Source organism: Ambystoma mexicanum, chromosome 6q (assembly GCF_040938575.1).
Source record: "Ambystoma mexicanum isolate Mex_15411 chromosome 6q, UKY_AmexF1_1, whole genome shotgun sequence".
Lineage (NCBI taxonomy): Eukaryota > Metazoa > Chordata > Amphibia > Caudata > Ambystomatidae > Ambystoma > Ambystoma mexicanum.
In genome coordinates, this window is record NC_090937.1 from 763651455 (window position 1) to 763673531 (window position 22077).

Sequence of the window (22077 nt, forward strand, 5' to 3'; positions counted from 1 at the left end):
AATCTCGGTAAGTGCTATTTCTTTATTTTTTTAAAATAAGCACTAGCTGCGTTTTTTTTTCTAAGTTTTCCGGGCTGGAGGAGCCCGGAAAACTTAGAAATAAAACTGCAGCTTTAAAAACGTATTTATGTTTGCGGTCGCCTTTGAAGTGACCGCAAACATAAATACAACGTTGTGTTTGAAAACGCTGCGGTTTTTCTTTCCGGGTTTCTCAGGCTCCTCCGGCTCGGAGGAGCCTGAGAAACTCGGAAAGAAAAACCGCAGCGTTTTCAAACACAACCGTGTTGTGTTTCTGCCTGCTGTGGCTATCACTTTGGGTCTCCGGTGCTCCCCCAGGGGAGCACCGGAGACCCAAAGTGAAAGCCAAGGTAGGCAGAAAGACAACGCGGTTGTGTTTACATGCCGCGGTGTTTCTGCCTACAGCTGATTTCCCATTTGGGGCTCTCGGGCTCCCCACGGGGGGCCCGAGAGCCCCAAATGGGAAATGCTAAATGCTGCAGTGTTTCTGCCTAAATCTGCCTTCCCATTTGGAAACGCAGCTAGTGCTTGTTTTTTGAAAAAAATAAATAGCACTTACCGAGATTCAGCTGCAGCTTTTCTGCTCTGGTCTCCGGTCCGCGTCCTCCGAGTCCCGGCACCAATGAAGGAAAAGCCACCCAGCGGTAGCTTTTGTTTACTACAGCTGGCTGGCTTTTCCTTCATTAGTGCCGCAAAAGCAAAAGCCAGCACAGGCGGGCATCCATTTCACAAAATGGATGCGCCCATGTGCTTGCTTTTGCAAATTTTGAGCTTGAATAGCTCAACATTTTACATAGTAAGTTTTAAAAAAAAGTGCTAGTATTTTTTTTTTAATGTTGCCTATCTATTTTTTAAATATAAATGTTTACTGGACTATCCCTTTAAAGACGAGGTAGCAATACCCTTGAGATGAATGGGGATGCAGAAGTTACTCAAACATCAATAATCAAAACGACTCAGGTAGTTAGCAAAACGATAACTGTTTTAATATCAATTATCTAAAACAGAATACAACGGACATCAACGGACGTCTCAGCGTATGGTCTCTCAATGCATCTTTAAAAAAAGCATTCTTTTATAGCAAAAAATTGTCATTGATAATGTCAACCTAGACATTTACTATCGTCATCCTACGTGGCAAACTACAAAAACCTAGTGGCTATTGTGATAGGTTATTAAGGAACATCTAAGTATACGATCCATACTAGTCTGAGGAGTAAAGAAAAGTGATAGGTTTCTTAACATCAGGTGGGGCAACTAAGCCCTCCCCTTAAATAGGTCAGTATGAACGTCACTAAATACATGACGTACCATTGGTTACACAATTATAGGACCCTTAATCACGCGCCCCCTACCATTGGTTGGCATGCTAACCACTGTCAGTTCTTTTTCACCTACGTTAGCAGCACGCAGGCTGGTCTTCCAGGTAATAGTGAGCTAGTCTTAATCATAGCTTCGCACCAATTAGCATTTTCATCTATCATCACCTCAGTGGTCTGCTGTCAATTAAGGCTTTGAACTTGTCCTTGGGAGTGTTGTTTTGCTCTGGAGAATTCAGGGGAGTGAAGGCACGCTCTGCCCTCATGCATAGGTGTGGTCGTCATGTTCGTCCAACTTCATCCTTCCATGTGACTGAAGACCACAAAATCGAGCTCTAGTGCATTTAAATACTATTTTCTATAGACCTCTGACATCTTCCTTTTTTGTCCATGTCTTCTGAACAGGAGTTTCATTCTTTCACACAATTTGTATCCAATGTCTGCTCACCCCAGCCTGATAAGGCCTTGGCTTCTTGGGGCTCGTCCAGCCTTGCCTTTCTGAGTTTCACTACTGTTAATTCGGTCACTTGTTTTAAACTGCGACACACTGTAAAAGAGGCCATCCTTTTTTAGTCCAGCTCTGCTATAATACGTAGTGGAAACATCCATTCTTTACTCGCTTCAATATATGTACATGTTGGCGCATGCCGCAATCTATTCACTATAAAGCTACCCTCAAGAATACTTTGTCTGCTTGCGTTTCTTTGCAACTGTACACGTGTAAAATAACTTGATATCTTCATCGTTTCTTTAGCATACGCTTCTTCATCTTGATCCCAAGATGTCACTTATCTTTGATACTTTCCTGGTGCCTTATAGAATATCTGAATTATCTTGTCTATGCATCTCTTCCATCTATATCAGCTTGCTGCATGTGACGTCATCATTCTCCCCTTCCTTTCATTGGTGTTACTTCTTCTGGGATTTCATTCAAATGGCCATCATACTGTCATGTATGCAGGTATGGTTTTCTCAATGGGAACCTTGCTTCTAGGATTTTCCTTGGTATTGGTATTTTTACTGTTACTACACGTGTCTCACACTCTGGTTCCCAACATATAGGCAATATGGGCGAAGTAGTTGAGGTGGGGGTACTCGGCTCCTTCTCTACACCCCCCCCTCTGGGCAAGTTATTGACCACTCTTCCATCATCCTTCACATCCAAACATCCTTGTCTGAAGAAATGCTTCTGTGGAACCCATACCTTTATGGCTCCCTTCAGGCATCCAGCTGATTTCACATGCTCATCCTTGTTCCAAGTCATAGGCATGCACTGTCCACGTGGGATGCAATAAATCCACTTTCCCACATACTTTTGATGGTTCTTTGTATACAGGAACTTCGTTCCCTCAGGTGCATGGATGCTGGCCTTCACAAAGTCTCTAATTTCTTTATCTGTCAAGTTTCTGGCCTTCCATCCTGATTCAACATCAATCATGATTATCACCCCTATGGCTTTCTTTGCTGTCATCTTGCATTGTGTGATTATTATCTTGATCACACAAAATCCAAGCAATACCAACATGATCAGGGTTCCAAGGAACTTGAACATGTCTGCCGTCCATTGTGGAATCCAAGAAAAGACTGATCCAAACCAGCTGTCATCAGAAATGTCTTCTACTTCGTCTATCATCTGGAAGTATAGTTTCATCAGCATTTCTATGGCCTCCGTTAAGGTGCCATTCTCGACATCATGAGAAGGTATGAACGTGCAACATGATTCTCTGATTTTTGCACAAATACCTCCATCCATAGCTGTATTCATGACCGGGACGTATCTATTCTGAAGCGTCATCAGTCGTATGGCTCACATCTCTTCTCTGATAGCATTGAATCCCTTTACGGTAGCGTTGATTGTCTGCAGAAATTCACATCTGGTAATCTGCAACCATTTGGTATATGCTCCAACCTGGATTCTCGGCATTAAGATCAATGTGACTACCAAGGAAGTCTGGCTGAACAATCTGTGCTCATACGGGGTGGAGTAGAAAGCGTCTATTGACTTGGCATAGAAATAGTTCTCCCTCTTCATTCGATCAATCAGCTCAACTGTCAAGGTTCAAATCACTTAAATGGAATCACCAACCCTGGAACATGAACATTCACTAGTGAGCATACTCTGTCCCAGTCCTTGGGTAACTTCATATACGCTCTAGATCCACAAGCCAAATAGTGATCCATGATCACTGCCGTCCCAATGTTCATTCCTTGTGGCTCAAAGATTCAACCATAGTTCTGATTCTCTCCAACTTTTCTGGGGCGCTTGTTTCTGAAGCACAGCTTTGCACTCTCTAAAGGTGCTATCTGCAAGGGTCCTCCTCTGTCTTTGACCCAGGTCAGTAGTTTAGCAAAGTTTCAACCATAAAGGCTTACACAGCATCTGTGCATTCTCAATAGTTGCCTGGTAGTGACCTATTATTATCCAGTCTCTGCAGATCACTACACCTTCTTCCCAACCATCTGGTGATAACACTGTTCGCCAAATCTGCATCTGGCCTCTGTTTTTCCATTTACAAATGTCTTCTGCAGATTGTCCTGGGCTCTCAAGTCTTCTGTTTACTTCCCTTCTGATTTCAGCTCCTTTTAATCCACGCTTTTCGTATGTGATCACGTGAATCTTAGTAGGATCTCTTAGCCTTGTCTTTGTATCTTGGACATATCCGTCTTCATCTGGATCTGTCCATTCAGTTGCCCATTTAAGATAGGCTGTTCGACCCATGAACTGGCCTCTTGTATGACAGAATGCCAGGTGTGATATGCAATGTGCAGTCAGGACATCTATTTCAATAGCTATGAAGATTTTAGACTTCCCCATGCTATAAGGCAGGAGTGCACACACAAAGCATTCCCCCTTTGAGGTTCTTCTTCCCACTACTTTCATATGCTTATACCATATGTTATTCCCCATGTGTGCTGTACTATCCAGGTAATCATTTAGCTCATGATCATCCTCCCTAGCATTTCTCTTAGGTCTTGTTCTTTTCTTATGAGCCTCTATAATTATCTCATGAAACATGCCAGCATAACCCTTCTTTACTGGACCAATTATAGGAACATTTGCAGTGGACTGGGTGTTTTTACATGTGATACCTGTGTAGGTTCACTCCTAGACAATCTCTTCCTTTGTCTCTCTTTTTGAGCCTGTTTCTGGTGCTCCCCAACACCTTTTTCTAAAGAAAGAAGTCTGGTGACATTTGTCATAGACCCAAGCAATTTTACACTGTCTATTGGAATAGGGATGATTACATAGGGTCTTGGTTGCTTAGTAGTGGCCACATCTGTACCCTCCTTCTGCATAGGAGGATAGCTAGGAATCTTTACTCTATTTGGATCTAAATAGTGAGCAGTGCGTACTGTAAGTGAGAGTAGTATCACTTTGAACAAAATGCAAGTTTAAATTACACATAAGTAAGACCATTTACAACAATAGCTTCTTGCACACCGTGGACGTCTCTCATGATCTGCCTTAATGATATTACTATTGATGCTGCCCATTTTTACTCTTTTTTAAGGAAGGAAAAAATAAACTTTATTCGGGCAACATTATGTAATACACTGGAAGCTGTCGAGTCGGCTCCACAAGTCCCTCGATCAACTTCAGCTGGCTGATTTATACGATGATGAACAAAAGTTCCCAGTGAATACCACAAATTTGCCTGTAGACCTAGTTGATATGCAAATGCTGAAAGGGACCATTAGGTCTTGGAATAACTTCTCTAATTGTGCGCAGTGTGGGCCCAGCAGTAAACTTTTGACATACGATACAATTTACTACGTAAAATGCAACGTGTTCTACTATATTTGGAACAAACCAATCCTCCGCAATAGTTGCGGCGAGGCTCTCTCTAGTAACGTGCGCCGGGTAGTGTAGCTGTTCCAACCCCACCCTTAACAAGTCTACAGGCATCACTGGTTTACCAGTGCTGTCTTGTCACCACAATGCTTCAGAGGGGTTTATGGAACACCCTCTCCTCATCCACAAGTGTAACTACTGTGATGGCTACTGGGAGTTGTAGTGCTTTAATAATTCTGTCCAATAAGGCTGTGTGCTGCACTGGAGTGCCGTCAGCTCGGAGGTGGTCCCTCCGGTGTCCAGACAAAGTTACGAATACAAAGTTTCTAAATGCAATATGTTCGAGACAAAAGGATTGGAAAAAAAATATCAAATGCCTTTTTTTTAATGTATTTTTTATTTTTTGGTTTCGTATAGGAAATATTTGTGGTATTTCCCCCAAAAAACGGCTGTTTGAGGTTGTGACCCCCCCCAAAAAATGCAACTTTTTTTTAGATCCTTTTGGTTCGAAAGTATTGCATTCGATCATTTGGTATTCAAACCTTTCACTATAAACTAGTCCCTCCTTTTCCAATGTGCTGATCCTGCATGCACTGTTGCCGTTACATAGGCGGAGTCGCTGTACACTGTTACTTCCTGATCTGCGTGTCTCTCGAGCGCGATAATCAGAGCCACTAATACCGCAGCCTGTGCCAAAAAGTGAGACGGTAGTCGTGCACTTATCAATACTTTAAACTCTCCATTGGCCATGTACTTCACCACAGCGGCACCTGTATATCTTTGTCCATCATTTTGATCGATTCTAGAAGAACCATCAATGAAGAGATTCTCCTCAGCTGCCAACGCTTTTTCCTTCACCCTCAGGAGTTCATCATAGAATTCCTCATAGTTGGAGCAATCACGTGCATGCTTATCCTCTGCCAGTGGTTCTGCTAAAAACATGGCAGGATTCACTATTTTGAATCAGACTATATTAATGACCGGATTCGATATGACCCTCGCAGGCAGAAGCTCTTTGAGAAGTCAACGTGCCCTTAGGTTTTTCCAAAATAGCAAACAATGCATGTTTAACAAATAACATCATGGAACACCCCATTACTATGCTAGCAGCCTTCTCAATGGCAAACACGGTGGCTGCCAAAGACTGTTTGCATGGAAAGTGACCCCTCATTACTGGGTCTAGAATCCCACTGTAATATGCAAAGGGCTTGCACCCCCGCGTGGTTCTCTGGGTGAGTACAGCTGTCATAACAGTGTCATTTGTGTGCAAGAACAAAACGAATTCCTCAGCATAATTGGGAATCCCTAAAACTGGAGCTGTGCAAATTGCCTTTTTCATCTCATCGAACCCTTCTTCCATCTCCTCAGTCCAGATACTTTTTTCCCGAGTTGCCTGTGCTTTCTTCAGAGCTTGCAACAAGGATCTTATGTATGAACTGTAATCAAAGACCCATGCTCTTACATAGTTACACAATCCCAAACATCTCTGCATGTGCTTTATTGTGAGTGGATTTACTGTTTTCAAAATAGCCTCAGCCCTCTCAGGAGTAAATTTCTTTCTCTCATGTGAAATTAACTGGCCTATGTACAGTAATACCTTTTGACAATACTGCAATTTCTCCTTGTCTACTTTATATCCTTTGTCTGCAAGAATAATCATCAGATGAACTGAATCGCGTCTGCACTCTTCCTCTGAGGTGCTACAGACCAATATGTCATCCACCTATTGCAACACAACACTTTCAAAATCAATATTGCTTAAATCCATCTGCATGACACTATTGAAAATCGACAGAGACTCGCAGTACCCCTGGGGAAGGCGAGTACTTTTCAAACGAGTTTAACTGAATGTAAATGACGTCAGATCTTGCGAGTTTTTATGCAATGGGATTGAGAAAAATGAATTTCATGTTGCTCAGGTTTCTTTCTGCCCACTCTGTTCTCCTGTTCAATTGCTATGGTCTGAGAATTGCAATGGATTGCATTTTTAAATATGGCCGCTGGTGCAGCTCCCGTTCCCGCACAATGACGTTGCCTCTGGTGCCGGTTTTACCAGCATCGGCATACCGGTAATACCAGCATCATTGGTGCCGGTGCCTGCAGCATCATGGATGCTGGTATCGAGGGTTTTGGGGCCATTACTGGCATGCCGGTGCTACCATTACAGCATGCCGGAATGCGTGTGCACCCTGACTCAGAATCTACCGTAGATTCAGGCAGCAGTGCTACACAGACACAGTAGCAACGGCATGCCGGTATTGTTGGACTTTTACCGGCAAACTCATAATGAGGCCCATCGTCTTTCTTTCGATTCTTCTCTTGCAACAGCCTGCAATAATGCGCGATGGTCAGTTGAATCACTGACCATGGCTTTGCTTCCATGCCCACTAATTTCTTGAGGTGCTTTTGTATTGCTTCTGGCAGCCCTTGGCACAATATATGGTAAAATACAGCTATTGATTTCCTCCATGCCTCACGTGTCTCCAAAGCCAACTGTTCTTGAAAATTCTGAATCTAAACAAGAGGATCATCCCCTTCCTGCATCTTCTTTGCCATTATAGCTCCCATGTCGTATGTGTACGGATATAGTACTCTAAGCACTTTCCAGACCGCCGCCCTACAATTATTGAATGGTGCGCCATCATCAGCAGTGTTCACTGTGGTAACAATAGAATACCCTGCTCTTGACCAAACGTCATCCTCCCTTTCCCCAAGGATGGCGATCAGGAGGCCTTTAATGTCCCCTATAGCTAACGTGTTTCCTGCTGTAATTTGCTCTAACTCATCCATTTCCCAGCACCAGAAGTTAAACTTGCGAGTTTATACCTTAAATTATCCTTATCCATCTGTGGCCAAGGTATATAATGTGGTCTAGCCCCTCCCTTTTCTAACAAAGGAAACTGCGAGACTCCAAAGTCACATTCGTCTCCTATTGTATGTCTATCTATAGCAGGGACAATGGTTCCGCACCACCTTCTACCTGGCAATGACCTTAACCTGCTCACATAAGGTGGCGAGTCCCCCCTCTCACCATGGGATTGCCCTCTAGGTGGATCTAGCCGCGTCAATGATTTTGACGCCCGAGATTTGGGTAGGTCTAGATCCGACCATCTTACTTCCTTATCCATTGAAAAACACCCTTCAGGTCCACATGCCTTACCTTCCTCCTCCCATGGAAGGTTTCCATATCCTCATCTGACATATCCTGTCCCCAACTCGTGTGACTTCTCTCCTCTTCAACTCTATTCAGAGTCAGTCTATCTAAAGACAGCTCATTTGGCTCAAAACTACATGAGGCTCCTTCTTTGTCATACAACTGCGTACTCTCTAGTCGATCATTTTTACCCTTCCCCTGTAGCACTTTCTTAGTCCTCATATCATGATAGACTTTATCGATAGCGTCCACAATGCTTCTAGAGTCAAACTCATTCTCTAGATTTGCTCTAGACGGACCTGCTATTGGCTCTTGTGCTGGGAAGAACTCTTCTATGTCTTCCCATGCTACTACTGGATTAGGATCTATTAATTCCTCTTCCACGCATCCAAAATTGCATGCTCTCTGCCTTCTCTTTCATTCTAGTTCATCATCAAACTCTCTTTGCTTCCTTGCTTCTTCCCTTACTCTTGCTTCCTCTTTTCTTTTCGTATCTCTTCATCTTTTTGTCTTTGTATTCTTTTATCCCTTAATTTATGTTCCTCCTCTTCCTCTCTCTTTCTTTCTTGCTTTTCTTGTCTTTCTCGTTCTTTGGTTGCCCTCTGTCTATTATCATACTTTCTCTGCTCCTCTGCTCTTTCCTGCTTTCTCATTTGCTCATCTTGATACAGCTGTTCCTGCCTTTGTCTATCCTTCCTTTCCACTCCATCTTCTTTCAATATTTCCTCTCTCTCTCTGCCCTTTTTGTTCTGTTAGTTTCGATCTTCCCTTTGCCTTACATCCTCGATGCTCTTACCATCGAGTTTGAGCAAAATCTGACCACCCATCCATTTGTTCTGTATAAGTGCTAACTCATCAGTCTTATCTTTCTCTCCTTTCCATCTCTTTATTTCCCGTCCCATATCTAAGGATGTACTTGGTCGATCACTTCTCTCCTTATCGCGTCTCTCCTTGTCCCTCGGGACCTTAGAGATTACATCTTTCTCAGAAATGTTCTCTGGGCCCTTGTCGCTGCTTTCTGCAGGCGACTCCTGTCGCTGCCTTAAGCTCTCTTAATGTGTATAACTCATCATCTTTTTTACTATCGCTGTCTACGTCAGGCGCGGCGGGGGGAGCAGAAGGCTCCTCACCCCCCTCTTTGTATATATTCAATATCGTGTCTTCAGGAGGTGGCTCTTCTCTTTCCTCCTGGTACATGTTCCAGAGCTCTAAGCGCGTTAATCTTTTATCTAATTTTTTTCCCGTATATGCTGCATGCAAATATGTCATCATATACTGCAAAACTGCCTTCGATAGTGATCCCCCTTGTGGCCTTGTGGCCATGGCATGAACATCTTATCTGCTGTGCCCTTAACCCATTCTGCACTGTACTGCTTAGCTTTGGGTGTGTGCTTTGGTAGCCATTTGCAGAGGTGTATAACTGGAGTAATATTCTCCATTTTTGACTTGTCACACTTGGTTGTCAATACTCACCCTTACGTTTCAGAAAAAGAAAACAATAAGAACGTGCACCAAATCGTTGCAGGCCCCAAACCCTCTATATCATGTTTTTTTTTACTTTAATCTATTTTTTTCACTAAACACCATCAATTTAATTTCCACTAAATAAATAATTCTCAAATCTCACGTTTTCTTTTCACATCTATCAATTCCTCTATTGTTTTTTCACCATGTTCAGTCACATAAAACGAACAAACTGACATACTCGACCGGCCACATATATCTCAGTCTTCTCTTTAAGACTTATCCGATTGGGATGTGAATCATTCTCTTTAAACTTGTCTTTAACCAGGTTTGTATCCTACGTCACCCATAAATAGGGCTCTAGAAACAATTCCTTCTGTTATGTATTTACAACGCAGGAAACTGGTTGTACTCTTTATCGTGGCACCTTCCCTCACGATACCTCTTAATTGCTTGGCCTCTTCTGAGTCAATTACTTCATATTCAACGCTCATTGTTCTCAAGTTACTTTAACCCAACCTCCCTCCGTTACTCGTTTTTCCCTTACCACTTTCTACACTCACTGCCCATTCACAATTTTGCCACCTCACTCAGTTTTTTACTCACCATTCGCTTTTTCAACATCGTCCGCCTCTTTACCAGCCGCTTCAACTTTCCGTACATTCAGCTTCCTGTAGACGCCGGGAGGGGATTCTGTCTGAAAACAAGGTACTCGCCTAGCTTGCACGTCTGTTAATTAAAAATGTTACTGCTATCTACAGGGAGTTTCATGTCCTTTCAGCTGAATGGCAGAGGTTGTGTGATATTTCCGGGACCCCAAAGCCTACTATCTTGATGTATTTTTAACCATCCTCTGCTACCACGCCAACTGGGAGACCCCAGCCCTTTAAGACGAGATAGCAATACTCATTGAATGCTTAAGCTGTCGAACCCCTTTGTCTTCCCGTCCCTCCACACTCTCCTCACCTGAGTCTTCAGAGTGATCTGAGTCTCGTAGATTCTGCCGGCTTAGGTAGTCCCTTTCTTTTTTAGGTAGCACTTGCCTGTCTCGGTGAGAAGCCACAGTGACTGCTAACTGGACAGCCGTCCCTGGGCCCCTCTTCCGGGAACAGGCTGGAAAAAAGGGAAAAAAAAACACACGTGGGAAAAACCCGTAGGAGAATTCTGGCAAAGAAGTAGGCGAAGATCCAATGTGGCTGGTGGACTGGAAGAAGATACGAGATACACAGGGTTGACCACAGGAAGTAAGTCCAAAACGACAAAACTCCGATGAAATGGGAGTAAGGTGCAGGAGAGAGGAGGATCCCTAGGAGGAAGGGATCCGCCAGCCGAGGCGAGAAGGAAGCCATGGAGCAACCGGCCCTAGGAAACACAGGCGCGGTAGAAAGAGAGCGCTTCCAAAGGAGAGACAAGACAGAAAGAAGAAAGGGAAAAACTGGAGAACCGCTAGTGAAAAAGTGCGGCAAAGAGGAGAAAAACGCCCGCCGCCGAAGTAACGACCGAGACAAGGTGGAGGAAGCGAGAAAGTGCCGGGAGATCGGCGAGGGAGAAACTGGAGCAGGGAGAGCAACCGCCAGACGAACCGGCAGACAGGGAGGAGAGTGGAAGCTCGTTCCAAAGAAAGTGGAACGAGCCGGCAGAGAAACCGCTGCACGCCGAGGCGAGCAGAGGACACAGCTGGGAGAGCCAAAAGAAAACAGAGCGCAAGAACCAGAGCTGCTGGAGAGAGCGCCAGCGAGGGGTTGAAACGCAGCGACTGCCGGGAATGAGGGACAGATAACTTCCGCCAGTGCTACGATTGGCCAATGGCCCGAACCCAAACACAAAGAAGGGACTGCAATGCCCTACCTGCCAGGTTGCAGCCTCCAACGTGGAAGGAGCCGCCACCCGCGGTAGCGATTGCGGATGACATACTCTTGAGATGGATGGGGATGCAGAAGTTACTTAAACATCAACAATCGAAAACGACTCAGGTAGTTGGCAAAAAGATAACTGTTTTAATATCAATTATCTAAAACAGGGTGTACAACGGACATCAGCGGACGTCTCAGTAAAAAAATTGTCATTGATGACATCAACCTACATATTTACTGTCGTCATCCTATGTGGCAAACTACAAAAACCTAGTGGATATTGTGATAGGTTCTTAAGGAACATCTACTATCCATACTAGTCTGAGAGAGTGAAGAAAAGTGATAGGTTTCTTAACATCAGCTGAGGCAGCTAAGCTCTCCTCTTAAACAGGTCTCTATGAAGGTCACTAAATACAAAACATTCCATTTCTTACACAACTATAGGACCCTTAATCATGCGGCCTCCTACCACTGGTTGGCACTCTAACCTCCGTCAGTACTTTTCCACCTATGTTAGCAGCACGCATGCTTGTCTTCCAGGTGCAGGTGAGCTCGTCTTAACCATAGCTTCACACCAATTAGCATATTCATCTATTATCACCTTAGTGGTCTGCTGTCAATTAAGGCTTTTAACTTGTCTTTGGGAGTGTTCTTTTGCTCTGGAGAATTCAGGGGAGTGAAGCCACGCTCTGCCATCATGCGTAGGTGTGGTCGTCGTGTTCGTCCAACTTCATCCTTTCACGTGACTGAAGACCACAAAATCGAGCTCTAGTGCATTTAAAATACTGTTTTCTAATAGACCTCTGACGTCTTCCGTGTTTTTGTCCATGTCCTCTGAACAGGAGCTTCATTCTTTCACACGATTTGTATCCAATGTCTGATCACCCCAGCCTGATACCACCTTGGCTTCTTGGGGCTCGTCCAGCCTTGTCTTTCTGAATTTCACTCCTGGTAATTCATTTACTTGCTTTAAACTGCGACACACTGGAAAAGAGGCCTTCCTTTTTTAGTCCAGCTCTGCTATAATACATAGTGGAAACATCCATTCTTTACTCACTTCATTTTATGTATATGTTGGAGCATGGTGCAATCTATTCACTATAAAGCTAGCCTCTAGAATACTTTGTCTGCTTGCGTTTCTTTGCATCTGTACACGTGTACAATAACTTGATATCTTCATCATTTCTGTAGCATAAGTTTCTTCATCTTGATCCCAAGATGCCACTTATCTTTGATACTTTCTTGACGCCTTATAGAATATCTGCATTCTCTTGTCTCTGCATCTCTTCCATGTTTATCAGCTTGCTGCATGTGATGTCATCATTCTTCCCTTCCATTCATTGGTCCTGCTTCTTCTGGGATTTCATTCAAATGGCCATCATACTGTCGTGCATGCAGGTATGGCTTTCTCAATGGGAACCTTGCTTCCAGGATTCTCCTCTCTATCAGTATTTTCACTGGTACCGCACGTGTCTCACACTCTGGCTCCCAACATATAGGCAATATGGGTGAAGTGGTTGAGGTGGGGGTACTCAGCTCCTCATCTAAATGGTGTTGTGTAATATTTAGGGTGCACTGTAAGGAACTCATGGTGGCAACAGTAAAGACAGACACAAGTGATCACAGTTCAAGGGTGTTTATTAAACTGTAAATGCAGGGTGGAAGAATGCCTAATCTAAGCTTAAATCGAAGATGGGAGCAAGCTTCGACCATCAAATGAAGAATAAGGCAGTCTTTGTGGCGTTGTGTCAAAATAAAAGGGCCTATACTAAAGAAAAACCTATTGCCAATTCCTTACAACTAATTACAGAAAGAGTGTGGGATAGGGTTTCAATAAAGAAAGAAGTGTTCCAAATAATAAGTCAGGATGTGATTGCCAGGGGTTTCCCTTTCCCACATTTTCAGCACAGGACAAGGTGGGACCTTGGAGCAAAGCACATGCTTGAGCATTCTCAGCACGAGCCAACGGTACCATTCCAGCAATCAGGTTCTTCAATTGTAAAGTCTCTTGCCCTCGAGGGCCTGATGTATTCCACAACAAACGAACAGAAGGTTCCTTTCCAAATGGACTTCAGTTGAGGGCTTTTCACCCTTGGATCTGCCTCGACCGGGCTCGGACCCACTTGACAAGGGGGACAATTCACTTCGCCTGGCCTTCCAAAACTTCTTACTTTCACAAGTCTTAATGTCTTTTTAAAAGGTTCTTCAGGCTTCGCCCCTTTGTATCGGCTTCCCTCCCCAGGTTCACACTTGCCAACTTTTACCAAACAGTTCACTGTGGGACTTTAGACTTCACCCCTTCTTGTTAGCATCCCTCCACCGGGTCCACGCTTGCCAATGCTTACGAAACACACTGTTCATATACTGATTTCACCATGCAGGATTAATTTCCCTTAGTTTCACAATCATCTGTCGGTCAAAGACTTTCGATGGTACAGAAGATTTTACAAGACCCATGTATGACCACTTTGACCCCTCTTCGCCTCTTACCAAGGCCGTCTGGTTATGGTAGTCTCTACCGTTGGGTACTCGCCCAGAGTTTCCTGCGTGAACACCCACGTTGGGCCGGACACCCCTGTTGCTTGCTTCCCCCCTCTTTTCTCAATAGTTCCTTTCAAAGTTCAAATTAGCTCTTGCTACTTCTCATTCAACTCAGTTTGGTTTCTTATCACTCTCTCCTCGGCTCACAAGCTGTGAGGAACCACTTGGTTTTCCTTCTCTTTGGAGCCAAGGTTGGTACCATTGAGACAAGCGTCTGTCCCTGGCTTGATAATCAGCGGAGGAGGGTCTTGTGTACTATTGAAATCTGCTGCAACACACGCTGGCCTTTGTTCACAGTCTTATGTTTCCATCTGTGGAGGATTCACGGGCGTTGATCGGAAAAGGGCAAGGTCACTTCTCACCTTGTCACCCTCTCCGTATTTGCCATCTTTCGCCTCCTCTTCAACTTCCGTACTGAGTTAGCGCCCACATAGTGCAGTCTGCCTTGCTCAACCTGCGCTCTTGTGCCCCACCTTTTATCCCTGTGAGGAAGGGAAAGAGCCATCAGGTATGAGTGATTCTAGTCAATTGCCTCACTTTGCCTGACCCTTGTATTGGGATATGTCAGGTAAACGGATCTGGTGTTAGTCCGTTGTGTTTTGTGTTGTGTAAACGTGTTCGTGTCAGAAAGGGTGGGGGGGTAATTTTTTGGAATCTCCTACAGCTTACTCATAAAATTCGAGCCTTGGTGCGTTAGCATTTCATTGGGAAAACCGATGCGGGAGAAATACGGTAGATGTTTAAGGATCTGCTTGGTGGTATTATTTCGCATTAGGAATGCCTCAGATATCGGGTTACGTAATCTACGATCACAAGGACATATTTATTGCCTAATCTGGAGGTTTCAAGTAGTCCAATTATGTCCATACTGATTCTTGAAAAGGGGATTTCTATAATCGGCAACAGGTTCAGAGGGACAGGTGATGGGATGTGCGTGCTGGTCTTTTGACATATTTTGCATGTATGGATGAAAGTTTTTACATCAGCGTGGATACACGGCCAGTAAAACTTCCCACAAATATGTGCCTGGGTTTTACATTGTCCTAAATGCCACCCTGCCCCGGTAAGATGTGAATGCGCAATTTCCAATACAACCTTTTGGTGGCTTTTGGGTATCACCAATTGTGCTTTTACCATACCTTCTGGGGCGGTTTCTTTTCTGTAAAGCAATCCTTGTTTTAGAATGAAAAAGGGGCTCCCCTTCTCAAAGCCTTCTTCTTCTGGAATTGCTCATTAAAATGCTTCAGCGAGAACTGAATCGTATCGCTGGGCGAAGGCTAGGTTGGGGTAGATGGTGGGTTCCTCACACTTCCTTTCTTTGATGTTAGCAGATTTATCAGCTTCCCCAAAGGCTAAGGTTACCTTTTTCTGTTTTATCTGGTTCACTTTCTTTAAACTGAGGAAATAGAGCTCTTTCCAAAATTCTCTGGGCAGTTTGATCTCCCTGACGTACCTCAAAAGGGATCTCGCTATGGTTTTGTAAGAGAACCTCACATCTCCTCTAAAGTCAGGATCAGTAACGCCTGCTAAAATGTCTATCCCAGACAGATTTTGGGGCCAATCGAATGTCACACCCCAGAGGGGGTATCAAAACCAAGTCTGTAGGAATCATTCATCTTTTCCCCGGAGGAATAGTAGCTTCCCGGCTGCTAAAGATATCAAACCCTGTTGATTCCTTGGTGCGATGGAAGGTCTACAGGCTCTCTGGCTATGTTTTTGAAATTGTAGGGTTTCCCAATTAGTTTCAATTGAGTCACATCCCACTTCTGACACCATATGTAAGGAACTCCTGGGGGCAACCGTAAGGACAGACACAAGTGACCACGGTTCAAGGGTGTTGATTAAACTGTAAATGCAGGATGGAAAAACGCCTAATCTAAACCTAAGTCTAAGATGGAAGCAAGCTTCTACCATCAAATGAAAAATAAGGCAGTCCTTGTGGCATTTTGTCAAAATAAAAGGGCATAGTCTAAGGAAAAACCTATGGCCAATTCCTTACAACTAATTACAGAAAGAGTGTGGGATAGGGTTTCAATACAGAAAGAAGTGTTCCAAATAATAAGTCAGGATGTGATTGACAAGGGTCTCCCTTCCCACGTTTTCTGCACAGGACAAGGTGAGTCCTTGGAGCACAGCACACGCTGAAGCTTTCGCAGCACGAGCTGACAGTTCCGTGCCAGCTATCAGGTTCTTCGATGGTAAAATCTCTTTTTAAAAAAAAGTCTGATGTATTCCACAACAAACAAACAAACAAACAACAAGTTCCTTTCCAAATGGACTTTGGAAAAGGATGGGGGAAAAGGTGTTGAAAGAAGGGGGATACCGTGTCTCACCCGTTTGTGTCCCACTCCCACTCCCCGAGAACCCCCCATCCAGCCGATCCTCCCTCACTGGTCCACCCCCAGGAACTGGATCCAATAGCGATGGCTGTGTCCTGGCTTCCTGGATGACAGATCCCCTGGGACTAGCTAGGGAGACACCTTCAGGGTCCTCACAGCAGCCATATGAGTATAGATTGCTAGCGCCAGCGTGAGTGTGAGAAGTGGTTCATGTTGTGAAAATGAGGCCATGTGACTATTAGTTTATATCAGCATGTGAAGTTTTGGTTTGGACACAAGGGGCGGAGTGCTGAGCATGGGCTGTGTTTGAGGTGCGTGCCCAAACTGTTGTTGTTGAAGCCTAGAGGCTTGAGAAGAGGTGTAGAAAGTGTTTGAAAGTGAAGAAAATATTGTCAATAAGAGATTGTGAAGGCTGTGTAGAGGGATAATAGATTTGCAAGGTTTTTTTTGAGGTTTCGTAAATATCGGCAGTATAGAGCGTGATATGCCATCATAGGGGGTGACACTCCCCTTATGCACTCGTATAAATCCCTGCCAAGATACAAGGACAAAATCTGGAGTAATCATGTGCAGTGGGCTCGGGGCAAAGTGGGCAAAATGTTTTTACCCTGGCCCTAACAGGGCACTCTTTCGAAATCAGTGCTGAAACTCATGACCACATATTTGCATGCTGCGTATAAAGGGAGGAAAACTGCAGAATAGATTGGCTATTTTAGAATTATGGAAAATGTTCGGGGACGAGGTGGAAGATCCACCCCCAAAGGAGTAAATGCTTAATCAGCATGGAGGGGTGGGCACAGTGCCCTCAGCTCCTCCTCCACACATCATCTATCCTCCAGACAAAGGACAGGGATTCTACTAATATGTGCCACCCGCTTACAGTAATGAAGATGCTATTTATAGAGCCAAGTTAAATAATTGAAAGGTAGTGTCAATGCGCAATGAGTGTACACTACAGGCGAAGTTAACAGGGATTGAAGAAGAGATACAAAAACAGAAAAACATGCAGGGCGACAAGAAAGGAACAGCAATGACTCCGAATGAGTGGGTGGGAGAACAGATATTACTTAAATTGGAGGAAAGGAATATTGACGATCCTAAAGACCAAGAAGGGGAAGCTAACAGGAGACAGGAAACATGGGAAGCAGAGGCACTACAGAGAAGGAAGTTACAGGAGGTAGAAAGAGAATGGGGTGAGATAATGGAGGAAGTGGAAGAAAGGGAAACAAAATATAAAGCAAACAAACAAAAGGACAAGAAACCACAGGAAGAAATGAGAAGGGAACTATAAGAAAGAGAAAAGGAAAGAGAGAGAGAGGGTCGTGGAGACTGATTCAGGGCATGAGACCAATTAACCAGATTGTAGAGGCAGAGATTCCTTTAGTTCCGAATCCGGCAACAAGACTATGTAGTATCCCCACAGAGGCACGATATTTCGCAGTGATTGATTTGGAAATGCCTTTTTCTCAATCCCATTTCATAAGGACTCCCAAGAACTTAAGTCATTTACATTTCGACAAACTAAGCTGAAGAGCACTCATTTGCCCCAAGGGTACTGTGAGTCTCCATCAATCTTTAATAGGGTCCTGCAGATGGACATGGGCAATATTGATTTGAAAAGTGGTATACTGTAGTATGTAGATGATATTTTGGTCTATAGCACGACAGAAGATGAGTGCAGATAAGATCCGATTCAGTTAATGACTATTTTAGCAGACATGGGATATAAAGTGGAAAAGGAGAAGTTGCAATATTGTCAAGAAGAGGTATTGTACATAGGCCAGTTAATCTCACATGAGGGAAAGAGGGTCACACCTGAAAGAGCTGAGGTGATTATGAAAACAGCAAAACTGCACACGATAAAACAAATGGAGATGTTTTTGGGTTTATGTAACTATGTTAGAGCTTGGGTATATGATTATAGTTGATACACAAGACCCCTTTTGCAGGTCAAAAGAAAGCACAAGTGAACAAAGAAAGAATAGAATGGACTGAGGAAATGGTGTAAGGGTTTGGCGAATTAAAGAAAGTAATTTGTATAGCTCCAGTTTTAGGAATTCCCAACTATGATGAGGAATTCCTTTTGTTTTCACATACGAATGGGACAGTCATGACAGTGGTGCTTACACAAGGGATTACATTAGGGTACAAACCCCTGGCATATTACAGTGGGATTTTAGATCCAGTTATGAAAGGGCACTTCCTTGCGAACAGTCACTGGCAGCAGCCACGTTCGCAATAGAGAAGTCTACTTGTATCGTAGGTGTTCTATGACATTGTTTGTTGAGCATGCATTGTTGTCATTTTGGAGAAACCTAAGGGTACGTTGACATCTCGGAGGGCTTCCGCATATGAGGTAGTTATATCGAATCCAGCAATCAAAATAGTCAGGTGTAAAATAGTGAACCCTGCCACGTTTGTAGCTGAGCCTGTGGCAGACGGTGAGCATGTGTACGATTGTGCTAATTATGTAGAGTTCCACAATGATATCCTGCGCATAAAGGAAAAGGCGCTAGCAGCGGGGGAGATTGTCTTTATTGACAGGTCTTCAAAAATTGATCAAACTGATGGGAAAAGTCAGTCAGGTTCAGCTGTGGTATGGCACAGAGCTAATGGGGAATTTGAAGTGGTAGCAAGTGCAAGACTACATCTCACTTTTCGGCACAACCAGCAGAATTGGTGGCACTTATTGTTGTGCTTGAAAATCATGCAGGGCAGGAAGTGACGGTGTACAGTGACTCCGCCTATATTACGTCAACCGTGCATGCAGGGCTAGCACGTTGGAATAGGAGGGGCTACCTCCGAGCGGACAGCACTCCAATGCAACACGCAGCATTATTGGACAGGCTTATCAAGGCACTACAACTCCCAGTAGCCATTGCAATAGTTAAATGCACAGCACATACTAAGCAAACAGACTGTATCTCTCGCGGGAAAGAAGCTGCAGATGAAGAGGCCAAAAGTTTTGCATATTCATCAGATATTTCCAGTTTTGAGACTCCAGATGTAAAGAAGAAAGTAGTCAACATTATGATTGTAAATGAAAGGCTTAATCATTTGTCAAGAACACAGTTGTTGGAGGTTCAAGGCGGTACACCACAAGAAGAGCAAGAATTATTGAAAAGAAGGGGGTGTTCTTTATCCCCCTCTGAAACATTATGGCGCCAGGATAGCACTGGAAAGCCAGTGATGCCTGTAGCCTTGTTAATTGTGGAACTTGAACAGCTGCACTACCCTGCACATGTAACTAGGGAAAGCCTTGCAGCAGCTATTGCGGAGGATTGTTAGAACACGTTGCATTTTATGTAGTAAATTACATCATATGTCAAAAGTTTACCACTGGGCACACACTGCAAACAATCAGAGGAGTGATTCTTTGACCGAACGGTCCTTTTCAGCATTTACACATTGACTATGTTGATATGCTGCAAGTATGTAGTGGATACAGGTATGTGATAGTGGTGGTGTGTCCCTTTTCTAGGTGGATCAAAGTAGGTCCTTTTACACACCCTGATGCCACTTGCGCAGTGAATTTTTAGTCCGAGAAGTCTTTTTCCTAGATGGGAAGTATGTGAGGTGCTGAGATCCGACAATGGGCCCCATTTTGTTAATGAAGTATTTGAACAAATTAGTTTATTATTGAACATAAAGCATATGTTGTCTTCTGCTTATCACCTGCAAGCAAGCGACTCAACAGTATTCTCAAAGAGAGAATTGCAAAAAACAAATTGACACTGAAGAAGGGATGGATGTACTGCCTGCCCCTTGCATTATATGCACTAAGGAATCAGCCTGGGTCAGACCACCACCCACGAGTTAGTGATAGGGAGGCCAATGAGAGCTCCATTGTCTCCTACATCGAGGAGCAGATGTGATGGCCAGAAGACTGCAGAATTATTAGGAAATGAGTTACGTGCTTATTTGACATCTATGACTGCTAATATCTATCATTTCAGATCAACTCAAGCGCAAGGGGAGTGGTCTCAGGACACAGATGCAGACCATTCAGCAACCAGACTTCAAGTACTATTTCCTGTACATAGATTGTTTGTGGAAGATCCAGTCGTAGTGTGTAACTTCACAAGGAAGTGGCACGAGCCCCATTTTAGTGGTCCCTATATTGTTGAGAAAGTTACTCCCTCAGCAGTAAAAGTCCAAGAAAGACGTGCATGGATCCACTTGGGTGACGTGAACCCTTAAACTGGTGAGACAGACGCACCCACACCCGTCGATTCAGAAGCAAGACAAGAAGAAGAAGTTCAGCATGTGATGACTCGATCAATGACGAGGAAGAAGGAAGCTAAGATTGCTGGTTAAATAAATGTAAGTGTGCATTTGGACTGTGGCTCACACTTGACACTATTTATAGATATTATAGCAGGAGTGCAAAGCAAAAGATTCTCAGGAATCTTCGAATTGGACTTTAGAAAGTGTTGATGTGCTAAATATGCCAAATCTAGAATTCGAGTTCGATGACTGGAAAAGGGAGCAGTTTACAGATTCCTTTCTCACTGAGTTTCTCTTTGGTTAATCCTATTGTGCTCCGGGACCCCCAACCGGCCCAAAGAGTCAGGGTTTGCCCAGAAGCACTTTAGGACAAGATAGCAGCAGCTGTGAGATGGATGGGGGTGCAGATTTAATACTCCAACACCAATCAGTAAGGACAACTCAACGGTTTGGCAAAGGGAGTCCGTTTAATGACAAGTACAAAAACGGGGAGTCATGAATATCAGCAATGATGCGATCTTCCTTCTCGCCTCAACTCCAATGAACTTCATAAAAATCCTAACATTTATACGAAAAACTCGTCATCCTTGACGTGTAACACTCAAAATTGACATGCAATTCTATTGGTTCGGAAAAGGTAACTTTACTATAGGTACTATACCTGTATATGGTAACGGAGTGAGGGGATTGGGAAAACACTGTCAGGTGGGCATCTAAGCCCTTCCTTAAAAAATGACTACTGCATAAGTCACTAAAAGTACGATGTCCCATTGGTTTTACTAACTATAGGACCCTAGATTACTTGGTCCACTGTGATTGGGTTGGCGCCAACCCCATGCATACTTTTTCACTTTGCTTAGCAGCACGCCAAATGGTCGGCCAGGTGCAGGGTGCCCCTAAACTCACCCCGCCTTCCTCCAATCAATCATCACTTTAGTGGCTATGTGTCAATTATTCCGCTGTGGTTGGCCTCGAGACTGCATCTTCTGCCTAGATATCTTCTCCTGGCTCACAGCCATGCGTAGGTGTGGGGGGTCTTGCTCTGTTCGTTTGGCTGGTCACGTGATTCAGACACCGTGGATTTGCCTTTTTCTCAACAATTAATGTATTTATTTTATGTTCACCCACCACCTGCCTTCGCCTTCTTATCTTGCCCCTTCAAAGCAGTATATTCTGGTCCTTGCTTCAGTTAATTGTAGCTACTGCTCGTTCATTTTGATGGATACGACCTTGGTTCCTTAAGCACAAGTTGCCCCTGTTGAGTTTTGTTTCTGCCGCTCAGCTCCTGATGAATGTGAAACCTTTCTCGAATGGTCTTAGTGATTTTTGTTGATTCTGCTTTTGTGGAAGCATACTTCATATAAAGTGC